Source organism: Sitophilus oryzae, unplaced genomic scaffold, assembly GCF_002938485.1.
Source record: "Sitophilus oryzae breed Bouriz unplaced genomic scaffold, Soryzae_2.0 scaffold_1372_pilon_pilon, whole genome shotgun sequence".
NCBI lineage: Eukaryota > Metazoa > Arthropoda > Insecta > Coleoptera > Curculionidae > Sitophilus > Sitophilus oryzae.
Window position 1 is genome coordinate 961,588 of NW_022146029.1, and position 18,169 is coordinate 979,756.

The 18,169-nt window shown below is 30.7% G+C and overlaps 1 protein-coding gene across 1 annotated transcript in view; it reads left to right on the forward strand.

The window, feature by feature from the left end:
- The first annotated feature begins 585 nt into the window (after window positions 1-585).
- Window positions 586-18,169, forward strand: part of LOC115875323 — a 269,483-nt gene continuing 251,899 nt past the window's right edge. The window contains exon 1 of the mRNA XM_030890747.1: window positions 586-833. The gene's annotated coding sequence lies outside the window, so the exon portion shown is untranslated. The remainder of the gene's footprint in view (window positions 834-18,169) is intronic.

Here is an 18,169-nt window from a genome sequence, read left to right on the forward strand (position 1 = left end):
ACCCTGAGACTGTACGATGAGTTATAACCCGTTATAACTCAAGAAAGGGGAAAACACAATAGATCTGCATTCTGTAAGGTCGTGGTGATTAAACGCGGTCACCTAAACATTCTACATGCTAACATGGTTAGCAAAATGCGTGTTAAAACTGTTTTGGTAAATTTTGGAGAATTAGTGTTTTATTTTGACATTACCGATGTGTATATTTTGTTTAACCCTCAGTTTATGAATTATCAAAAAAATTAGAGGCAATAATGATAAATATTAATTATAGTTACTAATAATGTGTTATTACACTCAGATATTTTAGTGAAATCATAAATATTATAACGGAACATTAAGATTCTACTTTCTTAGTCATCCGTTTTAATATTGGAAGAGAATTCTTTATTTAGATATCACTCGTTCGATTTTTCGCATAGTAGGCCGCCTCGCCGCTCCATTACGTAACATCCAGTTCCGCGGCGCTGCTGCCAGTTTTCCGCCGCGGCGTCGAATAATGTGACCCGTCACACTGGCGGCCGGCGGCGTTTCTACGTCACACAAACGCGACCGACCTCAGCGAGATCGTGGAAACGTTGCGTGCACACAAATTCGCATATTACATACGGCGTTACGTCGCACGTTTACAATAGCGGTAGTCAACATTTAGCGCGAAAATCTAAAAAAAGAACCGCTTGCGGGAAACTCTAATTCCCATTCCGTCGCGAAATTTGATTAATTTCCCTTCGGCCGGTATTCGTCGTCGGGATTGTTTTTGTAGTGGTTCGATTGGTTGATTCGGTCGTACTGGAACTGGTTTTAAGGTCTCATCGAGGTGGTCCTTCGAGCCGGTAAGATTTTTGCTTGATCGAAAATGATGTTTTTGTTTTTATTTTACGAACACGACACTAGATAAGGGTATATGTTTACGATATAACTAGCTTTTCTTTGTAAAAATTACTTATTTACAGAGTAGGTTTACTGATTACTTACGTCACTCGTGAACATTGATTTGAAAATCGGATATAAAGAAGGAAATCGTCCTCAAAATTTTCAGTCATTTTCTGAATTTTGCTTGATAACAATTTAGAATAAAAATTCTATACATGATTGAGTTAAATTTAAATAACTAATAAATGCAGTTATTAAGACATTTCGCTTTTACAGTTACTTACAGCAAATATCTACATAATATTTTTGATGATATAAACTTGATTGATTATTAGCATTAACATAATAATTAGGTTAAGAATTTATAAACTGGTATCAAGCTTTTTCAAGAATTGTGTGACAAATTGATCAAATTGAAGTAATATAGTTAACGTTTATTAACAATAACATAATGTTTTGTTACTTAGACACATATTATTATAGTTTCTGTATTGTACAGGGTGTCCCATTTTGGTTGAAATCATATGGTATCTCCGTTATTCGTGAAGATAGAAGGGTGCGGTTTGCACAAACCTGTGCCACTTTTTTGTCAAACGGAAGATGCCGTAAACAAAATTTTCATAGCCATCTTCGTTTCTGAGCTACAGGGTCTTTTTGAAAATTTTGCAATTTGGGACACCCCCTGTATCTCCGTTATTATGGATGATATCGAAAAGGTGAAAACTGGTTCTTGTAGAACTTTTTACGTAGAATACAGCGGCATAGTCTGTTTTTCTACGAAAAAAATATTTTTAAAAATATGAACTAAAGTTATGTTTTTTTCAAATGGAACACCCTGTATATTTATAAATCATATTATACGCCTTGCAATCAGCTTCTCAAATGTATATATATATATATATATATATATATATATATATATATATATATATATATATATATATATATATATATATATATATATATATATATATATATATATATATATATATATATATATATTACCCTATATTTATTTTCACTATTTACTGCAATATTTAAAATATATAATTTTCTTATTAGTAGGCCGTGATAAATAACAAACTCAAAATGGTATAGACATACACATATTAAAATTTTATTTGGAATTGATATATTTTACTTTTGAACTCTTACCACTGAACCTCTAAATATATTTTTCTCGTTTTTATAACGGAATTTATTATAATGGAATGGGTTTTCAAACAGTAGCGTGGCAAATTCTAGCGGGGCCCCCCTGCAAACTTTGTTAGGAGCCCCCCTAAGTATACTCAAAAATTCCTTCAAATACATCATTATTTTGATATCTGCTTGAAACATATTTTTTAACAAGAGCCACAATGTGATATTTTTTTTTTATATTTTGATAATTGTTTCAACATTTATTTGTTTATTATTATAATACTCTTAAAATACTTAAACTAGAAAACAAACATTTATGCTTCTAATTAATCAAAGTTTTATTAGACAAAAAAACCACTCAACATTTAACTATTAATAACTAGAACACAATGTGAACAAGAAATTTTAAATATTTATTATGGTATATAGAAAGTCTATTCCTTTTTCCTCGACCTTAACAAAAGGAACTTGTTTACGGGGCTGTCCAAATCTACCTCTTTTGCTCGATCATTCTCAACTGACATTATGGCCAGTGAGCTTTTGGGACATAGTAGACCTCGCAAAACTTTTTATTATTTTCAGTTCAGAAAAAGTTCTCTCTGGTTCAGCGGATGTTACAGGGAGAAGCAGAAACAACTGGAATACAGTGCAAATCTCAGATATACTGCTAATCAGTAATTGTTTTTTTTTTCAAAAATAAAATCAGAATCTCTCTGATACTGTGAACTGAGGTTCAATATTCCAAGATTTCGCAATTGAAATTGATAGCTCATACACACTTTCAAAATTGTCCCTAAGATTTTATATTTTAACAAGAACTCCTGATTAGATCTGTGGCCAGTCCTATGTCAATATCATTTTTTTGTAAGAATTTTGAAAGCAAGTTAGTATTTTTCAATATTGTACCTTGGAAATTTAGTAAGAAAATAAATTCGAAATTTTCTATTTTATCTTGTAACATCTTGGCCTCATCTCTATCAGTGCGTTTTTTCAGTATTAACGTTAAATTCGATAAACACTTGACGACGGACAAAAAATTTGTTTTTATCCATAGTATGCTTTCGGCTCTTGACGACCAAATTATGTCCAACTAGAGGACATAATTTTTTTAAAGTTAAACCAACAGTTTTTCTATTTTTTATTTCGCAGTTTAGACTTTGCCAACGAGGTAGACTTTCACTGAAAAGTATATAAAGACTATGAACCATGTCAAAAAAAATTCTTATCTCGCTAATATTGCTCACAGAGTAATTTAAAATAAATGTGCTTATGGAAAAATTCTACCGATATGATACTTTTAATCAAAAACGCCGTGAAAACATGATAATCGCCGTGTGTTGTGTCGCCTAAACATATTTACAACTAAGCCAAATTCCAAATTAACCCGTACAATAATTATTATTACTATACCTGTAGAGAATAATGTAGTGTAACATAATTGTTTTATATCAGCCTAATTATTGCTGAAAAAAGGATTGTGTGCCTAAATGTAATTTCAGTTTTCGGTTTGTGAGGTGCGGGGGCCCCCAATTTATACGGGGCCCCCCCGCCCCACGGGGCCCGTGGGTGCGTTCGCCACGCGCTTGTTTGCAAATATCTAAAAGCTTTCATTATTAAAGCATTTGTGGTGTTCGACATCGTATTAGTTGCCACGATATATTTCATATTTCAAAAATCCCCAAAATTAGAAATCGAGAATGGACAAATCAGGGAGTGGGGAATCAGGGAGACCATCACTCATTGATCTCAGAGATAATAATTTAACAAAATTCTAATATTTTCGTTGTAAGTTAAGTTGTGAGGGGGAGCCGCATCTTGCTGAAAGTATATTTCACGTAAATTAGCTAAAATAATGCTTAAAAGTTTCGATACGATAGCTTCCAAGATTTACAAATAGCGGTAGATATTTAAGTTTCCCTAATCTACAAAAAATTAATAATTAGTGGCTCTCAAAATACAACAAGAGAGAGATAGCAGTATTACTTTTAATAATTCTTTAATTTCTTTTATTATCAATCATGGCCTACCAATAAATATGATCTTTTAATATATTTTTTTAAATATTGCATTAAATAATGAAAATAAATATAGAGTGTTATATATTTTTGAGAAGCTTATGGCAAGTCAGATCATATAATTTATAAATATACAGGGTGTTCCATTTAAGAAAACATAACTTTAGTTCATATCTTTAAAAATATTATTTTCGTAGAATAACAGACTACGCCACTGTATTCTACGTAAAAAATTCTACAATAAACAGTTTTCACCGTATCAATACCTTTAACAATAGGAGGTATCCCAAATTGCAAAATTTTCAAGAAGACCCTGTAGCTCAAAAACGAAGAGGGCTATGAAAATTGTGTTTACGGCTTCTTCCGTTTGACAAAAAAGTGGCACAGGTTTGTGCAAACCGCACCCTTCTATTTTCACGAATAACGGAGATACCGTATGATTTCAACCAAAATGGGACACCCTGTACATTAATGTATAGCCAACTAAAATTACAATTTCATCGCAAATCACTTATACCTGGTGCGTTCCAAAAGTGGCTCAGCCTTATAACTTTTTTATTTTTTTTTTCAGATAAAAAAACGAAATTTGGTATATATTCAATTGTTTTTGGCCACTTCCTGTTTCACCGGAAATGACTACAACTTTTGCAATAGCAAGTGTAAGGTACCAAATTATTCGTAAAAAATGCTGTTTTCAAATATGCTAATGAGCCACCCTTGTTCCATTTGAAAAAATTGAGATATGATTAAAAATACGATTTGGGCATCTTTTAACCGGCCAGGACATGGCACTAAAAACATTAGATGATCAAATACATTTTTCCATGGCTCCTTGACTAAAAATTAGTGTTTTAACACATCCATGGTATTCTAGATTGAAATTTAAAATACAATTTTTTTTAAGCGAAAAGGTCAAAAGTTGGCATATGATATATCATTATATTCAGAATGTCATTTTCTATCGAATAGAGCAATAATATACCGAGGGTGTAATTTAAAAATCAAAAGTTGTAGTCATTTCCGGTGAAACAGGAAATGACCGAAAACAATTGAGTACATCAATCAACTCTAATTTATGTAGGTATGTCATATTATACTAACATACCAAATCTCGTTTTTTTTATCTAAAGAAACAAAAAAGTTATAAGGTTGAGACACTTTTGAGATGCACCTGGTATAGTTACCAAAATGTTGCGTCCAGTTTAGAAGTAAAATGTTTTGGTGTATTGTGGTGAATTAGTATTTTATTTTGTTGTTGTATCACCAAAGGTTCCAACCTCCAACTTGGACAACAAGTTGATATATCATCTTAAAGAGTAGAAGAAATTAAAGGCCAACTTCCTTATTAAATTTCAAAAAATATATTGGCTTTTAGAAATAACTAGGACAAATATTGACGCAGAACAAATATTGACCATAATAAATAAGACCCATACACCCATACAAATAGTAGGTATTTACCATTACAACAACCATACAACTATGACCATTACATGACAAAGTATTAGAGTATTTTTTTACAAGTTTTTTGTTTCTTTGGACACTTAGTTAATAAACTTATTTCCTTTTAATATCCCTAGTCCTGTTAGTGTTATTAATATATCGTGATATTAAAAAATAACATCATAAGTTAATGATAGTTGCACAAATTGTAAATTGTTGGAGCATGTTCATTTCGGTCTTAAAAATTAATCAAGACATGTGTTGACATGAGCCAAAAAAGAAAATGCTCAGGAGACTTGATTCTGATCGAAAAATAATGTTTTAGGGAAAGTTACTCCCGAAATTATTGCACAGGATGCTTTAAAGTTAAGGTAAAAAATAACCATTGAATTAACCTTGTATAATAAGCCAAATACTAAAGTTTATAAAAAACTGACTTCATGAATTAATGTTGATAGAGATTTATATACAGTTTGCTAAAGAAAGTCATAAAAATATGGCTAAAAGTAAAAAAATATAACTCTTTAAACTTGAGGAAAAAATTCTCCGTTGTGTTTTTTGCCTGAGTGCATAAGAAAAGCCTGCAACTTTTCCTGCCATCATGGCAATAGTGCATAACATACAAACCTTTGAAAATATGTGCGCTTTTAAATTATCAGTGGTTTTGGTACTGACTATTTTATAAGGAAAATCTTGCTCAATATGCCTTCGTGAATGCTTTTCTATTTTTAATAGCTTCCCCTATATTAGGGCAGGTCATGGCTCTCGTGGCCCCTTAACCCAAATTGTACAAGGAAAATTGAAAAAATTGACTTATGTCCATTTCATATTTAGTTTGTTCCCATGCACTTTAATGAGGTAATGTTATAAAATATGTATTGAAATCACTTAAATTTATTTCACATTGAAAATGAACTATATTTTATAAAGCGATAAACATACTTTTTGATTTAACGCGAGAAGATGAATAGATCGTACTTTGTTTTCTGATAATTTCAATGAATAATATTCCAATTGTCAAATTCGATAATATTAGTAGTGGAATTAGCTAATGCTAATGCAGAAAGGAGGAATATAATTAGGAAACCTGCAAAAATTTGGAGAGTCTGAAACCTTAGTTTCGGGTCTACCGGAAGTAGATGTATGATTGAAAAAAACGGCATCCAGTTGGCCGGGAAATGACGATCGATGACATTTCCCATATAAATTTACATTTAAAATGACAGCGATCTTCATTTCACAGCCATCGCTGACGCCGTTTTTTCGATCATACGGTATATATATCAACGTTTATATCGATTTTGAAATATATTTTGGTTCAACATGATACCACTACATCATTCAATTAATTGGAAATGTTTCAACCTTATACACTCGTCAATCAGAAGAAAAACAAAATCATCAAATCTTAATGAAAGATTTAAGAAAATCTGACTGAATTAGCAAACTATGAAAGAACGAAGAATTTTACATATCTCATATACGAGGGATATGTCTCACTATTGGAATTACATCTACATTTTCTTGGCAGTCGCTGGCAGTCATATTGGCAGTCTTATGGCAGTCGCCTATAATAATAATTACATGGCAGTGTCATAGTCAGTTTTCTTCGCAGTCATCAGCAGTCGCTTGGCAGTAAAATGATATTTTGGCAGTACATGTACATATTTTACCAAAGTGAGACACTCCTCGCTCATGTGGTGACTCACAGAGTGAGTCTTGAATAAGTGCAAATATTTTACGGGTGGTATATTTCGATCTCAGAAGCCCGTCAATAAAGTTCTTTTCGCGAAAAAAATTTGAAAATTTTGAATTTAAAAAATATTTGGATTTTTATTCGTTTTAGTTAAAAAAACATAATATCTTAACAATATGGCAACATAAGTTGTAGAGTAAATTTAGAAGAATGAAAACCCAGAAAAAATTTAGTTTGGTTTGGTTTGGTTTATTAGTCCTGAAAATTTTAAACAAAAGCCCATTTTTTTATTTTCAAAGTAAAATAACTCGGTTAATTTGGGCTTATTTGAAAAACGCTTAAGAGAAAATATGTTTCTTTTATCGAGATCTACCAGCCCTGAAAATATTTGCACTTATTTAAGACTTACCCTGTATTACAAAATTATTAGAAATAAATGTCCACTTTCTGTATTTAAGTAAATAAAATTTCGTGCAGATGGACAACATCCTCGAAGTTGAAGACATAACATCTACAACAGATGCGAAAGAACACCGAATTACGCGTTCAGGTTTCTGTGACCTTCAGAAAGAGTTCATAGACAATCCGCATCAATGTATAGTTTGGGTTATTATTTGTTTGGGTGAAAATAATCTGCACCAATATGTTATCGGGGCATATAATCTCACAGTAATTTAATAGATTGCTCGTCATATTATATCAGTTCGTAGGAGATTAGGAAAAAAAAGATATTTATAGTATAAAAAATTAATTTATTTAACAAAATTTAATTAAAGATGTGACTAAATAGTTACTTTTCTATTGGTTCTATCGGACTTTTTTCGACTATATAAATCTTTATTTTTTGTAAACTTTAATGCATAAAATATTTTCAATCTAATAAATAATTTAATGATGTAAATAAGAGGAAATTTCTCACATGGGTGGTCAAATTCTATAGTTTTCATTATATCAAACAGCCTCTGAATGTTTTCTTCAGTGCAAAACTCATCAAAATTTAATATAAATAATTTTTCCATTTCCAGTAAATAAAATGAACAAATTTTTCCACTTTCATGATCAAAGGCTTTTAAATGGGTAAATAATTTCGAGTTATCCAGAGATTCGGATTCTTTTACAAATTTTAGACAAATATCACATTGATGTATTTGAAGACCCTTTTAATTGATGTAGTCAAACATAATTAAAGGCATTTTGAGTTGAAAACATTTCTCAGAGGCTGTTTGATATAATGAAAACTATAGAATTTGACCACCCGTTCCTCTTATTTACATCATTAAATGATTTATTAGATTGAAAATATTTGATGTATTAAAGTTTACAAATAAAGATTTATATAGTCGAAAAAAGTCCGGTAGAACCAATAGAAAGGTACTATTTTGTCACATTTTTAATTAAATTTTGTCAGATTAATTAATTTTTTATACTATAAATATCTTTTTTTTTCCTTATAAATAAACACATTTGTATCCCATTTTAAATAAGATGTACAATATTACCAAAACTTAGAAATAACAGTTCAAAAGTTCAACAAAAATCCTACACCCGTTTTTAAAAAGAAACATATAACCACGCACTATTGCATTCCAGCAAGCGAATACGACACAGCATAGTTTTCCGGACTAAACGACTGGTGTATTTACACCACTCAATAGGCGTGTGAGGTTTGCCGAGCGGTTTCCGATGCAGTCGCTTTCTTTCGCATCTGTTATAGGTAATTTGTGACATAACTATGAAATATCACCCCTCTACATTACACTGCCTGGTTTGAAAGATCTTATACATTAGCCATAACTAGTAATGGGCACTTTCCCAGGAAAAAAAAGTTTCCGGGAACCTTCCGGGGAACGTTCGCAAAAGTTGGGGATGTAAGGAAATAATAGATAGAAACCAAAATTAACCAAAATTAGTGTTTTACCTAACTACAAAATATATAACAAATATATTTATATAACTATACAAATATTTTTTAAATTCTTCTCAATAAAAAACATGAAAAAAATTAAGGAACTAAGAGGGCTACTACTCATATACGTAAACCCTATACATAATTATAAAATATTAAAAAATCCTACACATAATTTAAAAGAGCTCTTAACAATTTGCATTGTGATTGCTTGAACAATTTTTATAAAAGCGTTACTAAGTAAGCGACCTCATATTTTGTTTATTTTCAATAAACAATTATGACCTGGTTCTGTATGTTTCAAAAAATCTAAAGCGACACAACTGTATGCATTTTATTTTAAAATATTCTGTAAACATATTGTTTTTCCTTATTTCATTCCTAGGATATTTCAACTCATAACAGCAGTCTGCGTGGCGTTCTTTATTGATCTCGAACTGGCATATTCGTGCACAAACAACACATTATATATTTTCCACTTAATTTTACTATCGCACAAAAGCCGCGAACAATTTCACAATTCAAAAACAAATGGATCTAACAATTTCCAAGTAATAGCCGATTTTGTATTATATTAAAAAAAAATCTGCTTGTTTTCTCATTGAATTTCTGGAAATTGGCTGTATTTTTTTACTCATTTTATTCTTTCTAACAATATAATTTGCCGGAAATGGAAACTTATCGTAAATCATAGAGAATTGATACGATTCTATTAGTTGCTGACTGCAGTATGCATTCGCCAATTAATAGAATACTTTAATTCTCCTGATTTGTCTAGTATGGATTTTTTAATGGGGATATGTTAAAGACAGTATTTACAAAACTCGACCAACTATTGTCGACAAAATCAAAGAAATGATTGTGGCTGCCTTTCGAAGTAAAATTCAACATAAGCCTTTTAAAGTGAAAGGATCTTTTGAAAAGAGAATCATTTAATGCAATGAACAGGAAATGAAGCATAATAGCATAATAATAAGCATATAAATAGGAAGGTTATACGTTTTCACCTAGTTTTAATTCTGTAATAATTAAAATATGTTTTTAACATATATCTTTATATTGCCGTTGAGTATTGTACTCTAAATCCTAAAATTTTTATTAAATTAACAAAACGTAAATAACAGCCACCTAGATTATCTCAAATAAGAAAGATCTGCTGACGCATAATCATAAAAATGAAAATATCTAGGAAAATCTTTGTCTGAAGGGTAGGCAATCTTAATACTATTTTGAAGATATATGAATTCTCCATGTTTTACCGGGAATAATATACGGGAATTTATTCCTCGTTTTCACAAAAAGTGAGATATGTCAAAATCCTTACATTTTAGGCATATGCTTCTTTAATGACACTTACCTTTATTTTTTCCCTAGAATCCGAAAATCAATTAATATATAGGGTGTTCCAATACAAAAAACTCAACTTTGATCCGTAACTTTTTTTGGGCACACCTTTACGTTTTTGTGTAACACTATATATTTTTATAAAATGCTTTGAATTAACCTACATTTGCTCCCAAAATTTCTTTTCGATATAAACTACCATTCTCCTTGGTCAAATTACCGTCGTATGAGAGGCTGAGTTGGTTGAGTTTTTTCAGTTTGTGAAGGAGCAATCATGCAAAATATCAATAAGATAAATTTATTTTTTGAGTTTTCACTGTTAGATCTGATAATATTTCTCTATCCCAGCATAATTTACATGCATAATTATCTACGGCGTTCATTGGCATATAATAACATGGAATGCGCTCGTTGATGCATTTATACTTCAAAACAAGTTCTGTATGTATTATTTTTGCTACGTTGTTATTCTGTCGGTATATTCTCTTGAAGCTAGAGTTGTCCAACTACTAATGATGTGTTCTATATTTTCGTTTCCTTGTCCGCACATTCGGCATGCAGTTGCTTTAATTGTGAGTCCTATTTATAGTAGAGACTAGTGGTAAACGATAAACCCTATAAACACACGAAAATGGGACACCCTGTACTATCTATGTATATAAATAATTATGTATATTTTCAATAAACAATCGCGTCCTAGTTCTGTATGGTTCAAGGAAACTAACCTTACATGATTTTTTGTTGAACACGCGGTGAACATATTGCCTTCCTCGTTTTTATTTCTGGGATATTTCATCTCGCAAAAGCAGTCTGCGTGGCGAGGCTTGACATTGACCTTGAACTGGCATGTTGGTGTACCAAACATCACATATTTATCCATTGGACTTTATTACCGCAAATAGCATTTGAATTATATAATTTTTTATGAATATTGGAAAAAAAGTTTTGCTTTATACCTTGATGTGTATTTATTACCAATTGTCTATATGTTTAGGTGGGTTGTGACCTCCTATGAGGCCTATGTTTTGATTATACTTAATGATCCTCACCTCATGGTGAGGATCATTAGGTATAATCCCAAAGTATTTCTGGAATATAAATTTGAACCAAAGTTTTTAATGCCATCATAGAAACACGCAAAAATGTACTATTCTATTAATATTTTTATAAGATGCTTTGTTATCAAATTGATTTTGTGTTTATTTTCAATAATATTAGATCCTGGTTTAGTATACTTCGAAGAAATTAATATTTGCGAATTTATGTGACGCATGTTAATGTTTAATATAATCTGTAAACAAACTATTTTCCCCATTTTATTTCTGAGAGATTTCGTCCAACAGCAGTCTGCGTGGCGCGCTTTGGTATTGACCCTGAACTCGCATGCTGAAGTTCAAACAACACATTAAGTGATCTTTGAATTATTTAATTTAATGGTAAAACATTCTCGTTAAAATAATAATACATTTTGATATTTCTGTATAAGTCGATTACCGTTACACATAAGAAATGAAACTTCTCAATTAAAACAAACTGCATATTTATATCAATAAAAATGTCAAAATCTAGATGATTTTGATTGAAAAGGTTAATGTGAAAAAAAAATTGTACAGTGTGGGTCAAATTCGACACTTTTAAATGGAAACACCCTTTTCTATAGGAGATAGACGAAAACTAATATCGGTATCTGAGCTCAATTTTCATCAAAAATATGATGGTGAAATCCGCACATTAATATCTGTTACCGTTTCGGAGTTACGGGGTGTTTTTCAAAAATGTGTATTTTTAACAAATCGCTGTAACTTTTTAGCTATGGAAAATTTTGTATTTCTATGAAGACATTTCCAAAGCACCTTTTTACGTAGAATTTAATGGTTTAAGTATAATTTTTTTAAATTGATAATTAAAGAGTTATCAACAGAAAAATTGATTTTTTATTTGGGACACCCTATATATTTTTAATTAACTGAAGAGAATTTAAAATTATCTTTTCAAAAATATAGCACACTTGATATTTTGTTATAATCCCCTTCGAAATACAGAATTTTTAAAAGCTCGCCACTTTTAACTAGTAGGCTTTGGACCCCTTATTGATGATATGCCCTTAATGGAACTCGAAAACATATTTTCCAGCAAGACGACGCACCGCCTCTGAACGCTGAAGTTATCAGCAAATTTTTGCAGCCAATTTCATGAATAATTGAATAGCTAACCAAGATCCCAGCCGTGGGCCGTCGAGGTCGCCTGACTTAGTGCCCATGGATCTAATCATATTGATATATTTGCAGAAGAATAAATGTTCCTTATTTTTCGGTATAATTTAGACAAAAATTAGAAATACTTAGCAGTTATGAGAGGGTATCTTTCACCCCCACTGAGTTAATGAATACCGCGAGAAATGTTCAAAAACTGCCCCGTCTGCCCATAACAGAAGACGGTCGATATGTCGAACACCTGTAACAAAATCTCATGTCTTGGTTTGCTACTTATTTTTATTGTTATTAGATATAGTTTAAATATGTTGATGTTGGTTAAATATATTTTAAATTGTTATAAAATTCTGTATCTCTCATTGCAAATATTATTTTTGTTTTAATTGATGCTCACAGCTAGAATGTTTTTGTATTACAGCCGGTGCCGTTCAAAGCCTACTTATTTAAAGCGGCGAATTTTTATATACTCTATATCTCGAAAAGGAATCGAGCAAAATATCAAGTGTGTTATATTTTTGGAAAGGTAATTTTAAATTCTTTTCAATAAAGTAAAAATATACAGGGTGTCCCATATAAAAAATCAAATTTTCTGTTGATAATTCTTAAATTATTAATTTTAAAAAAATTATACTTAAACCATTAAATTCTACGTAAAAAGGTGCTTTGGAAATAAAAATACAAAATTTTCCATAGCAAAAAAGTTATAGCGATTTGTTAAAAATGCATATTTTTGTAACTCCGAAACGGTAACAGATATCGATATGCGGTTTTCACCATCTTGTTTTTGACAAAAATTGAGCTCCAGACACCGATATTAGTTTTTCTCTACCTCCTACAGAAAAGGGTGTTTCCATTTAAAAGCGTCGAATTTGACCCGCCCTGTACAAGTTGCATAGAAAAATAAAAATTCTGGAAAAACTAAATATTTTAAGCAAACAATTTTTTTTTCTATTAACATCTTTTTTTAATTGACCTATACTGCATACATATTTGTTTTTCTATTTATTTTGTGGTTTGGTTTGGTTTGGTTTGGTTTTTTATTATATTATTATACTTTCCGACTAGCAAATAAGGAAGAAGGAGAGCATTGCAAGTGCTGGATGAACAATTGTAAGAAAATTACTAGAATTGAATCTTAAAAACACTTATAAAATGTTATTAAAGAGATTGCGATGAACAAAAAATAGTATGATTATTTGAAAAGCAAATGGCTGGATAGCTGGCATTCAAGGATTTTTTTTTCATAATTTAGTTAATTCATAAATTTATATTTATATTAAAAATTATAAGTTTAATAAACTAACTTCAGTTTTTGTAGCCAATTTCAAGAATAATTGGATAGCTAACCAAGATCTCAGCCGTTGGCTGTCGAGGCCGCCTGACTTAGCACCCATGGATCTAATCCTATGGATATATTTGCGGAAGAATAAAGGTTCCTTATTCTTCCGTATAATCTAGACAAGAATTAGAAATACTTAGCAGTTATGAGAGGGTATTTTTTACCCCTACTGAGTTATCATTAACTCATTTCTCGCGGTATTCATATACCGCGAGAAATGTTCAAAAACTGCCCCGTCTGCTGATATGTCGAACACCTGTAGCAAAATCTCATGTCTTGGTTTGCTACTTATTTTTATTGTTATTAGATATAGTTTAAATGTGTTGATGTTGGTTAAATATAATTAAATTGTTATAAAATTCTGCATCTCTCTCGTAGCAAATATTATTTTCGTTTTAATTGATGCCCACAGCTAGAATTTTTTTGGATTACAGCCGGTGTCGTTCAAAGCCTACTTATTTAAAGCGGGCGAATTTTTATATACTCTATATCTCGAAGAGGAATCGAGCAAAATATCAAGTGTGTTATATTTTTGGAAAGGTAATTTTAAATTCTTTTCAATAAAGTAAAAATATACAGGGTGTCCCATATAAAATCAAATTTCTGTTGATAATTTCTTAAATTATTAATTTTAAAAAAATTATACTTAAAACCATTAAATTCCTACGTAAAAAGGTGCTTTGGAAATAAAAATACAAAATTTTCCATAGCAAAAAAGTTATAAAGATTTGTTAAAAATGCATATTTTTGTACCCGAAACGGTAACAGATATCGATATGCGGTTTTCTACCCATCTTGTTTTTGGATAAAAATTGAGCTCCAGACACCGATATTAGTTTCTCCCACAGAAAAAGGGTGTTTCCATTTAAAAGCGTCGAATTTGGACCACAATTCTGCACAAGCTTGTAGAAAAATAAAATTTGGAAAACTAAATATTTTACAAACAATTTTTTTTTTTTCTATTAACATCTTTTTAATTGACCTATACTGCATACATATTGTTTTCTATTTATTTTGTGGTTTGGTTTGGTTTGGTTTGGTTTTTTATTATATTATTATACTTTCCGACTAGCAAATAAGGAAGAAGGAGAGCATTGCAAGTGCTGGATGAACAATTGTAAGAAAATTACTAGAATTGAATCTTAAAAACACTTATAAAATGTTATTAAAGAGATTGCGATGAAACAAAAAATAGTATGATTATTTGAAAAGCAAATGGCTGTATAGCTGGCATTCAAGGATTTTTTTTTCATAATTTAGTTAATTCATAAATTTATATTTATATTAAAAATTATAAGTTTAATAAACTAACTTCAGTTTTTAATAAAATATATTATCGTTTTCCATTTACTTACTTTATGTTGTGTACCCAAGCTATGGTCTATTATACACTAAAAAGAAAATTGGTTTTCTGAACTACAAAATTGCTATACCGGGTGTTTTTCAAGAGTGGCTCATCCCCTATAACTTATTTAATTTTTCATTTGAAAAAAAAACCAGATTTCTGATGTTGGTATAGGACATAAATTATGGTTGATTGACGTTTTACATTACTATCGATCACTTCCTATTTCACCGGTAATCACTACAACTTTTGATTTATAAATAGTGCTTTCGGTATTTTTTTACTTTATTTTATATAAAATTATATTCTGAATAGAATGATATATCTCATGTCAAGTTTTGACTTTTTTTCTTAAAAAATTGTATTTTAAATTTCAATCTAGAGTCTAGAGTACACGACAATAGATATAACTCAAACATGTGGTACCAAATTAAAAAAAAATGTCTTTGCCAAATATATCTATAAGCCACCCTCGTTCCATTTGAAAAAAATAGTTATGATTAAAAATACGATTGGATCATCTTTTAATCGGTTAGGTAATTACTGGTTCTTACATAGTCATGGCACTCTAGATTGAAATTCAAATTATAATTTTTTAAGTAAAAATGTCAAAAGTTAATATTATGATATGTAATTCTATTCAGAAAATAGAGTAAACAATACCGAAGTTACCATCAAGTCCAAAGTTGTAGTCATTTCCGGTGAACCAGGATGTAACAGAAAATAATTGAATACGTCAATCAATCCTGATTTATGTCTTATATTCTAACGCACGAAATCTCATTTTTAATGGAAGAAATAAAATAGTCATAGGGGCGAGTCACTTTTGAAAATCTCCCGGTATAGTAAATACCTTGGCTATAAAGTATGCAATATCGTAAAATTGTTAAACAAGAAAATATTTGCAATTTGATAAAGAAATTTAAAAATGTTAATTAATTTATTTCAAAATTACATACATACCCTTTTATATTTTGTATGAAAATTTAAATATATTCAGCGCTGGTTCAGAATTAAAGTTACAATAGTAGTAACAATATATGTGATTAGCGTACTTATGTTAATGGATATTTGACCTGCATTCTACAGTGTTTTGTTCTTTATTGACACGTACATGTAAATTACTCTATTTTTATGTAAAAAACAATAACATTTAAAAAAAATCTTTTATCTCTTGTATTCTTGTATATTCCAGTTTAAAGTTTTGTAGCATTAATTTTGTGCTTTACTCCGACGTGGTTTTGACTCCAGCGGGTTTGGTTGTTGGCAATTGATTTGACATCTCGCCATGATCGGTTTACTGCTTCGATCTTCTTTTTAATTATCCTTGCCATGTATGTCTTGGACGACTAGTTCTTCTACTGCCTTCTGGATTCCACTCAATAGCATTGGCGATGTTGTTGCCGCTTCGCTTTAAAGTGTGACAAATGCACCTCCATTTTCTAAGTTGGATCTCGTTATACACCTGCATCTGGTTGGTCAAGCTTTTTAAATCCTCTTTTCTGATAGTATTTGGCCAGAATATTCCAACAATTTTTCGTAGACAGCGGTTTATGAAAATCTTGAATTTGTTAATTAATAGCGATGTAATTTTCCAGGTCTCTATACTATGCAGCAATACTGACTTGACATTCGAATTGAAAATTTTTAGTTTAGTAAATTGAGAGTACTGTCTAGATCTCCAAATATTATTGATCATTCCAAATTATATTCTGGCCATGTTTATTCGCTTTATGATATCTTGCTCTGTGCCTCTGTAAACTTCTGTTAACGTCAATGTAAAAATAATAATTGTTTGAAATAAATATGCTTATGTGATCATAATCATCATCATCATTTTCAGCTTATTCAACCATTTCCAATTCCGGTGTAGCCTCCCTCACATATTAAGATACTCCCTCTGTAGTTGGTTGTCTTTTGTTGGCTATGCGCGGGCACAAGTTATTTCTGTTAATATCTGAAAAATAATTATTATATATTTCGAAATGAACCACGCATTTTCCTGTGCCTTCCTCTTGCGAGCTTTTTGGGGATAATTAGGCTACGCGCTGACATGCAAATTTTAGTCGGCCGAATATTTAGTTGCAAAAGTGAAAACAATATATTCTAATGGAGTCGATCGGCCGACAATTTGATTGCACTGCGTAGTATTAGGATATGCGCTGACATGCTTTTCTTTTGCAGATTATTTAGTTGCAGATTTGTTACCAATATTTTCTTATGAGACTGCGCCCACATGCAACCAAATAGTACACCGATTGCCTCCATAAGAATGCATTTCTTTTCAGTTTTGCAACTAAATAGTCAAAAATGTAATTCAGAAAATTGAAGGCATCTTGTTTTTCAAATTAATATTTTATTTAATATGCAATAATTATTGTTTTGAGTAGTTTATTAATTTTCTTAGCAAAAGTACTATAGTATGGCATGTTGTTTTTAATGCAAGCCTGCGAACTATCCGTGATTTCGAAGAATAAAGAATATCAAAGAGTTTAAAAAGCATATTGGTCTATGTTATCAACAATAATATTTTGTACTACATAATTTTTTCCTTAAATCCTCATATTAGAGAAATGAGCGTTTTTCATGTTGTTTTCATTATATTGTTACGTTTTTCGTCGGTTCCGTGTGGATTTTCACAATTTATTTAAACACTATTTATTTAACACTAATTAACAAAAACAATAACGATAAAAGATATTATAGAACTATTTACAAACGATTTATAACTAAGAATTTATTTTGAATTTTAGCGCGTCAACTGCACTGTTTATTTATAACTGCCCCCTGTAGGCCACAGCCGCCGGCTTTTATACCGACAGGTAAAGAACTCTAGAATTGTCCATAGATCGTTA